The following is a 9,510-nucleotide window of genomic DNA, read 5'->3' as shown; positions in this document are numbered from 1 at the left end:
TCCCATGTAGAGATCTATATCAGTCAAACCAAAGATTGTTTCATTATTAATCATAGAGTAAAAGAATATAAAATGAAGTAGAGTTCTTTCTTTTAAATACCAAATGCATTGAAGCAGCAGTCATTTATTTTTATGTCATTATTTCTTTTGATACTATGCAAAATACCTCCATTTCTAAATGCTGTTTTTCTAAAAACATAACCATTAGGATAGTTGTTACATATTTAATTTCATGCTCCACTCAGCATAAAGCAGTTGAGAGACTGCCAGCCAGAGCAAATTAAGTAACCGGTTAGATAATTTCCTGCTTAATTGAAAGCAGGTAGTTTTTAAAAGTAATAATTGATTTTGTTTCTAATGAGTGTGTAGCTATTCCTTCCTTTTTCTACTCCTGTTATTAAACAAGATTGCACTAAACTGTTGTACACAGTAATGACAGACACAGGAGGAAAAGAATTGGAGAATACTGTTTATTTAATATTTTAGGTTCCAGTTGCAATAAAAGAACTGAGGAATGGCATCTTGACATTGGTCCTCCACTTAAAGATCATCACTTCAAGACCTCATCCAGGTTGAAAGTTCTTACCTTCATGCTCTTCGGAGATGATAAATGACCCAGAAATCTCAGCTTAGTTCAAAGCAAAGAAACATCAATCATCCTAGCAGACAGTAACTGACGTCAGCAGAAAAAGTGGTCTGGAATCACTTCTGTCCTGTTGTTTTTGGGAATGGTCACTCCAAGAGAAAGCTGGAATGGCTAAGGGCGACAGATAAAGAAATCTTTGACTGACACTTTTATGATTGGAAAAGAGGACTTAATTCTCCACAACTGTCAAAACAGCAACTGTCACAAGCAGTTAATTCACTTGAAAATTATATTTAAAAACAAAAGAATACTTGTTCTATTAAAATGCTTAAACAAAATATTACATTGTCTGATCTAAAGAAAAAAATAAGATGACTGTCCATCTTTTTCTTCCACTTCTTTGAAAATTAACAAAAAGCAAAGTACATTCTACATGTGTAGAAAGTATTCTTGCAAGCTTTGTATTACAATCCAATGTTTTGACAAGTTAATATAAATAACAGTCAAACTCCAGTGTGATTCACTTTATGCTCTATCCTCATAACTGTTGAGCACCTAGGACAACTTCCCTTCAATTTGTGCATATATGTAAGCAACAATTCCCTAAAGTGAGTGATGCAAAAACAACTCAGAGTCTAAAATCAGTAACACATCTGTATAAAAATCAGAAGCTATAGCACTGCACCACACCACACCCACCCAGTCAATTTATAACCACTACAGCGTGCTGAACTAATTCTCCCAATGAAAAATCATTCCTGAGTTCAGGCTGGTAGGTATTTCCCATATTGCTATTATTGATTAATGCCCTGAGACAATTAAGATCTGCACTGTCAATCATGAGTTCTGGAACCTGTCAGTAGTTTGATCCATGCACTATTTAAAGTATTACATGCAATTATAAATATTTATATCTTATATTTAGCATACAAATCCTTTGTCTGAATTTACAGTCTTACATGCAAGGATTTAAAGAAAACCCTCTACCATCACAGAACAGAATAAAGAGGCATGCAAGGTAATCATAAGATTTGGGGATACCTTCTTGAGCTTGCTTTAAGAAAGTACAGTCACTGACATTTAGTAGTATGCCAAATGACAAGAGTTTTTTTTGGTTTATGCACTCTGTCAAGCCTCTAAAGGAGTTAACAAACTCAACAGCAACACCACGTTTTGTTTTTCCTGAAAATCATAGTTGCTAACCATAATGAATTCTCCCTATATTTAAAGGTCATCAATACAGTCCTTAGAGATTGGCCATTCATACACAATGCCACTAAATGACACCTGTATTCTTGATTAACACTCACCCATTTTTCCCGTGTGACTACATATGTAGGAATACAGGTTAACCATATTTGTAGACATCTAGGTATGCACCTCAGTCTGTAATAGTGTGGTGTGAGATGGTTGGGGAAAGAGGTTAAATTTGAAACAGATATTTTATACAAAGAAGAAAACAAATGTGAACAAGCCATTCAGTTTTATTCCAAGTAAGTACCTTACGAACAGCATATCATCAGGTACTACTCCTGTATTATAAACATTATAGGGGTAAAACGGATCTAAAACTTCCAGAGCTTTTCAGCTTTGGATTCAGAGTGCTTCTCATACCTCACCACTTGTGAAGCTAGACGTTGTGGTTACTAGCAGCTAAAGTTTCCAGTTCTCGGAATAAAAGAAATGGAACCCAACACACAGTCGGTAAATCCTGATGTGAAATAGTGTATCTCATGTAATGAAGTCACGCATTTCACATTTACTGATGTAGTTGCTGTTATAGTTACTGTTATAGTTGCTTTCAGTTCAGCAGCAGGATTAGAGCTGATTTACCATTTCCCCTTCCAATATTTATAGCATTTCATAGTCCTTCTTCCATCTTCTTAGAGGTCAAAGAGAACGACAATTAAAACTGCAAATTGTCAGGCTGTCCATCACAGATCTTAGGCCAGGGTCACTTACAGTCCAAATTAGTACAAACCAAAATTGTGGGAAAGGAAGACAGTAAAAAGGAACAATTAGAAATATGATGTGGCTATGTTAAAACTGGACGTGGGAGAGGGGAAAACGTTTTACTATTCAAATGAATACTTTATGAATGGTTACTCTAGTAAAAAGCTGTGATTCCTGAGGACGCTGGAAGAGCTTCTGGCAGATATTTGCATGTGATTAACAAATAAACAAAGGAGTTCTTTCATTATAGTTATCCAAATAGCACTTACTTAGCAGACATCCATCTGCTTGAAGTTATTAAGAATTTAGATCAAGTGATTTGGGCTTGTTGGACCTGTGCACAAAAGCTATATGATGCTAAAAAGGATCAAACATATGAAAATAAATACTTTCAGTATGCTACTGTACCTTTACTATACTATATGCACATACGTACAGTGCACGTACATGTGTATAACTCATACAAATACACTATTTATGTTTAAATTCTGAAGTCTGAAAGAGTGCAAATAGAGTACTAAATGCAGACTTTATCTCTGATATCTTCACCACTCCTCCCACTGTTAAAGAAAATTGATATTCTGTTATTAAGACAGACTTGATAGCACTGAATTGAACAGTGACCACAGATCACAACTGCATACTCTACTTTTAAAACAACCCCCAAGTGACCCCAGTGTGTAGGTTCTCAGGAGTTTTCCACTGAACTTGTGCCAAGAGCACATAGCCGATTAATCTGTAAATACCATCTTCTGAGTAAATCTAACTTCTGAATTACTTTCTACAAGTACTTAAGAGAAGCTATTTTCCCACAAGCTTTAGAAAGAAGTCATTGAAGATTACAAATTTCTACCTTAGATTAAGATCTAATAAATCATAATCAAACAGAGTAGGAACTGGTATTCAAACGATTCATAATTACAAGAAAAGGTTAGCTGATCTAGAATATAAGGATGAGCACGGCAGAATATGATCTTTGGAACAGAGATCGATACAATATAACCAAACAGGGGAAAAGTCTTTTCAGGAAATTAGTGAAAAAGATCATAAATTGGTATTCAGAAAGATATTTATGCATGTATAGACACACGCTAATTCTGAGTTCTATCTTTGCAACTTCAGATTGCAGTTAATTAGCTACTAAGAAGGCTAGGCTATAGGAGGAAGAGTTTCTAAACAAAAGCATAGTTCCAGGCTTGCCCTATCCCAATGACCTTACCAAAATTTTACCATCAACATAAGTAAGAATGTTGTCAAGTTCTTAGGGAATACAAAGTCATTGCAGCAGAGAACAACTTCTCCTTTGTCAAATAAGTATTTGAAGATGGCAGCCTGGCCAGATGGAAAGTCTTTAACAGACTGTGTCTCATTACAGCTCCTAGTAAAGCGATGAGTCCTCTGTTCTTGCTGCAGTCTTGGGAGCAAACTAGCTTGGAGAAGTCTGCACAAGAGCCAGAGTAAAGTCTGAAATGCCTCCTGGAACATACCATGCTTAGCTAAAGTCTTGTCTTTTTCTGAGAGTTATAGCTAGGATCAAGTGACCCACTATATTGTCTAGACTTGTGTCAGACTGAAATCACAGCTGCCACATGTGAAAGGAAGACAGAGAAAGACAGCACTGCTGATTTTCTATAGAAAGTGTGGGCAAGTCAAACAAGCTACTTTAAAATGTTAAATACAGTTTTTAGCCTAACAGCTAGAAAAATAAAATCAGCTTGACTTCAGATTGTTAGAAACTTTCTGAAAATCAAAAGCAAGTTCCACATGAAGGATCCAATCCTATAAGTTGACTTGTGCCCATATTTAAGGATAAATCCATTTAAAATTAAGCACTATGGGTATATCTACTTTCTCAACTGTTACTGATTTCAAACCATCTACCCTAACCACCGTTACGAAGGAGTTCCCCGCAGGAAAGGAGAAACAACAAAAATATTCCAAATATATGCTACTAGATCCCTGAGGGACTAAAGAAAAGTGCACATCTTTTCTCCCCTGAAGGGAGAACAAAAATGTTTACAAAAACAAACAAACAAAATCCTACTGAATAAAATATAGTGCGACAGCTCTATTCTGAAAAATTTACCTATTGTCCTTCCTCCCTCAAATAGCAACACTGCTAATGGTCTCAGCGTCATAAAGGCTGAATTTGCTTCTTTCATTCTGTGTCCAAAATGGGTGCTCTGGTACGAGAAAGTGAATGACGTTGCTGCCCAGGCTGTCCATTTTCTGTGGATAATTAAAATCTTCAAGAATGGCTACAATAAAACTTCTCAGATACACAATATATCCCAATACAAACAGATACAAACAAGATGACACATCTTTATTCTCTGAACAAGATTACCAATGACTTATCTTCCCAGTACCTGGAACAAATACACCTCCCACCTCCAAACAGGGGACAAATAGCCATGAATCTGGCACGTCACAAAGGAGCACTCAGGGTACCACACAGCTCTTAGTGGGGCAGTCAGGAGCTCCACCCCGTAAATCCATACAAAGCAAATACTACATGAGTAAATGTGCCACAGTGAAGTCCCACCTCAGCACATTCTGTACTCAGATCTCCACATCTGCTTAGGTTTCAGAAGCACTGTAGAGTTACAGATTAAAATCTGATTAGGTTTCAAATAACATTTCAGGTATCTGGTAGAATCACATTTAAAGCTCACACAAGGAAGAGCCGTGAGGAGTTGCCTGCATATAAGAGATTCAGTCAAGAGCAGTAGGTCTCCTTCACAATACCATGATCTTTTTTGTAAGTATACCCTGGTGGGAATAATAAGCCCAAATTACATCAGAGAGTTAGGACACGCTCTTACCTCATGCCCCGGATTCAGAGCCACATAATTCTAGATATAACCTCTGCAGATTTCAACTGTCTAGCATGTCGGGCTGCATTACTGAACACTGAAATACTGCATTTTGAGTGGACGAATCTAACTCAAAGGCACTACATTTTAATTGCAGTACAAATACCCTCTTTAACCTAGGCATAAAAGCCACCCTTACTCTTCCACAAGAAAAACAGAGAGCACTGGCAGCATAAATGAACAGACTTTGCAGCACAAGCACACAGCAGATGCCATGAGGCAGCCAGAAGTACAGTTGAATTTACCACAGCTAAGAGCCTGGCTGATCAAAAACATGAACCTTCCATTTGACAATATGAATAAGATGAATAGCTGTAATTAACAAAACATGTTACAATCAATGCAAATACTTTCTTTACTTTATTAATTATGAAAATATAAAGGGCAACTGTCAGGTCAAATTTGGTCAACAACTTACTTGTTCTTTTGCCCTAAACCAACAAAGCTTCCTCCCCTCCTTCCCTTCTTTTTCAATTCACATGGAAATAGGTTTACATAAATAGAGCACTGCAGTCCAACTACTGTTAACACTGCTATGGTAAACTGGAATTTCAAGGCTTTCATGCTTAATTTTCTTTTTTCTGTTCATTCCAAGAAAATGTACATTATTATAGCAGGATTTTTCCATAAATTAGTTTGCTTTAATTACACTGTTAGAAACCAATTAAAAAAGTGTTATGCATACATGCATGCACACACCAAACACAAAACAATTTCTCATACAGTTACCATAGTTCATAAATTTAGTATGAACTCTCTCAGGACCAAGCCATTGGTCAGTTCTAAGGATGCAATGTCATAATAAAAATGTGCTATTTGACACTTATTCTATTCTAAAGCTTGGAAAATAATCACCAGTCATAGGCCTCCTTTCATCTCCTTATTCCCAGTCAACAGTAGAGAGACATCTAAAATCCTACCTATTACACTGATTCTCTCCAGCACTACCTTCTCTCTCTGGGAAGTACAGCGAAGTCCTCAACACACACCCTGTAGAGTTGCATTTTCTCTGTGAATGCTCCACTCAACCTTCTTCCCCCACGTTCTAGCTCATAGCATAGGCTGCCTGAAAATATATCCTTTAGCCCTCTGCCTTCTTGAATGGGCATAGTGGGCTCATGATAATATAATCCCACATAAAAAGACCAAAAATTTTGACTTACTGGAACCCAGCATCCCTTGGCACCTAAGCAAAAATGAAAAAAGTTCAGAATAAGGCCATATGTTTGAATTCCATTTATCAGAAGCATAAGCCACAAATCCCCAATAACGCAAACAAACTTCAAAGATGAAAAGAAATCTCTGAGTCTAATTTAGCTGAAATCTCTGAGCTGTCTAACTTAGACAGCTGTCATTGGTGTATCCAGGTATGTGTTTTGCACTACTAACAATGAAAGCGTATTGAAGACTGTTTACAAATCAGTAAACAGTTTCTTGCACATTATAAGCTTTTAATATAATGATTTACTTTAATTTTAGAATGAGAGGTTCTTTCCGTCTTGGACAAAGCACATTCTGTACGCAACTGAAGACTATGCTTCCCATATTTCTTTATCAAGTTGCCACCACCATCGTAATATACAGCTAGGCCTGATTTGGAAAATGGGAATTGTTTGTGTTTCAAATGGATAAGAAAATCATAAAAAGCTTTGAACATGTCTCATAGGCATGTTGGCCCATGCTATTTCACAAAGAGAAGTCCTCCAAGTTCAAAACTGACTGCCAAGGCTGCATACATGACATTTGCTATTTCAGTTCCTATGGGAGGGTCCAGATAAGATCCTTCTGGGCGAAGAATAAAGCTAGACAATCTCTAGCCAAAGATTTCAGAGAATGTTTTAGGCTTTAGTCTTTGGAAGTACTGACAGTGGCCCTGATCCAGTAAAGCTCTAAAGAACATAATTTAAACACTTTGCTACATCAGAAATGTAATGTGCTATGAAAGAACACAAATATCTGACTATTACAAATACTGAAAAAGGGAACAGATAAGCACGGTTGAAGTTTAGTACTATACTCATTTTTTACAATAGTCAATTCCACATTCCCATGGATCTGCCCTGGTAATTTTTCTTACCCTTCAGAAAAATTAATGGCAAAGTGTCAGGGTACAGACCTAGTCTTAAACAACATCTCCTTGTGCTACTGACTCTCTCTATAAACTTTGCTCCTAGTGCTTTTAGCGATTTTCTGCCCAATCACCACATTTTAGCTTACAAGGACGACACTAGATAAAGTCAACCTGCAGGTACATCATTAGGTGATGAGCAGCAAACCAAGAAAGCTGAAGGGACAGAGGCACCAGGGGGAGCTCCGTGCAGAGCCAGTTTGGGTCTGATTTAGTTCATTAGGTCAGCCCGCATCCCAGGGCACTGCAAGTTCACATCCATGCAAGTACTTTGGTTCAACATGGACTATGAATACATCTTGTAGAGCTTGCCCAGTTATCCTGATGCCGTGCTCCCAGGACAGCAAAGTCCAGACTGATCTGAATGGCTCTGGGACTGAGTTGATGCCACTAACCCCAGGCTGAACTCAGTCTAAGCCCTTGGTTGGGCACAGCACAAATCCAGCCTGGACCTAGGACTGCAGCTGAGTTTATTTCACTATGGGCACGGCACACAGGCTCCAAATGGTGCTGCAGAATTCAGGCTAGCTCAGTACTCCAGTTGAGCACCATCCACGCTGATTCAGGGTTATGTTCCTGTGTGAACACTGGCTGTGCTGGGCTCCTCAGCACTCCTGATAACAGGAACATGCAATAGGCACACCCAAGCAGGCACAGGTCTGGTTCAGCAAGACTTAGTGCTTCAGCTCTATAGGGCAAGGAAGCAGCTGGACTGCATCCAGGCTCATACTCAGTGCTAGATGTTCCAGACTCATGCTGGCTCCTGATGAACTAATCAGACATCGTTGCAACACACTCTTTAGCTCTCATCGTCAGAGTTTCCACAGGGCTCCCCTCCCCAGCATCACTTACACTAGTTTGCTGTGCCTGGTTTGTACACGATCCAGATCTTCTGGCTGTCCTGAGCCTAGGTGCAGCTCCCCACGGAAACACATCACACAAAGCTTGTATGTGAACACATAAAATACAGCCTGAGACACAGAAGTGTAACAATACCTATGCAGAAGTAATATTAGAATTAGCGTAAGTTACTCCAAGTAAATCAGAACGGATACTCTGTGATTGCATTATACAGGGACCGCCTTTATATCGAGATGCCAGCATACCAGCCTGGTTCTTTAATGTCTAAAGCATTTGGTTACAATGAGTTATAATTTGTTATAACAATGTTAATAAATTAAAAGCACAAAGGGGCAATTACAATCACATTAAAACACTCCGTAATTTTGGAAAATTAATGTTTCACTAAGTCTTCATTTTTACAGCTAAATTGAGTCAGAATTGTGTTGTTCCTACACTATGCTAACTAGTATGTGTTAAGCTTTTCTGAACCATATGGAAAGCCATTAATTTTTTTTTCCTTAAGCAGGATTCTCACCACTTTGTTTAATATCACTACAAATTATATAGGCTAATATTTACAGATGGTTTCATGTCTGAACTGTGAATCAGCAAACTACAAGACAACAGGTAGGAAGTACTCATTCCCAAAGGAAATGGTGTGAGCTACCTGCCGGAGGACCGTACAAAAGGCCAGGAGGTCCCCTCACTTCTAATCCTTCATTTGGGTTGGGACTTCAGGGTGTTATGTGGGACCAGGCTGCAGAAGTATCGAACAGGAGAGGTTTCTGAATCACATAGTTGTGGGGGGAAATGGGAAAATAAAGAATCGCAGGCTATGGTTTGAAAGCCATGTTTTAATGTTATACTGTAGGTTGGTTTTATTTGCGTCCTGGCGCTTCTACTTCAAGTCTCAGCCAACTCAACCCCCAAAGCTTCCATCTCAGCGCCTAAAGACGGCACCGCACCTGCGTGACCAGCACCAAGACAGCAGTGTCGAGGTCCGCCACCAGACCCAAGCCTCCCACAGAAACACGCCACACGCTCAGTGCGCGGGCCTTTACGCTTCCAGAAAGTTCTGCTGAGGGCTTCCAGGTGCTGGGGGGGGCACAAGGAGCGGCCCCGCA

General features: G+C 38.8%; 1 long non-coding RNA gene across 1 annotated transcript; it reads right to left on the bottom strand.

The window, feature by feature from the left end:
* Positions 1-475: 475 nt before the first annotated feature.
* On the bottom strand, positions 476-4,919 carry LOC121065870. Its single transcript, XR_005817366.1, has 3 exons — positions 4,887-4,919; positions 4,626-4,768; positions 476-757 (listed from the first exon to the last, which is right to left on the bottom strand). It is a non-coding gene; the product is annotated as an uncharacterized LOC121065870 (long non-coding RNA).
* Between the last annotated feature and the right edge of the window lie 4,591 nt (positions 4,920-9,510).

The sequence above is a fragment of the Cygnus olor genome, chromosome 2, assembly GCF_009769625.2.
Source record: "Cygnus olor isolate bCygOlo1 chromosome 2, bCygOlo1.pri.v2, whole genome shotgun sequence".
Taxonomy (NCBI): Eukaryota; Metazoa; Chordata; class Aves; order Anseriformes; family Anatidae; genus Cygnus; species Cygnus olor.
The sequence above is the reverse complement of the archived record's forward strand: the minus strand, read 5'-3'. Positions and strand labels throughout refer to the sequence as shown.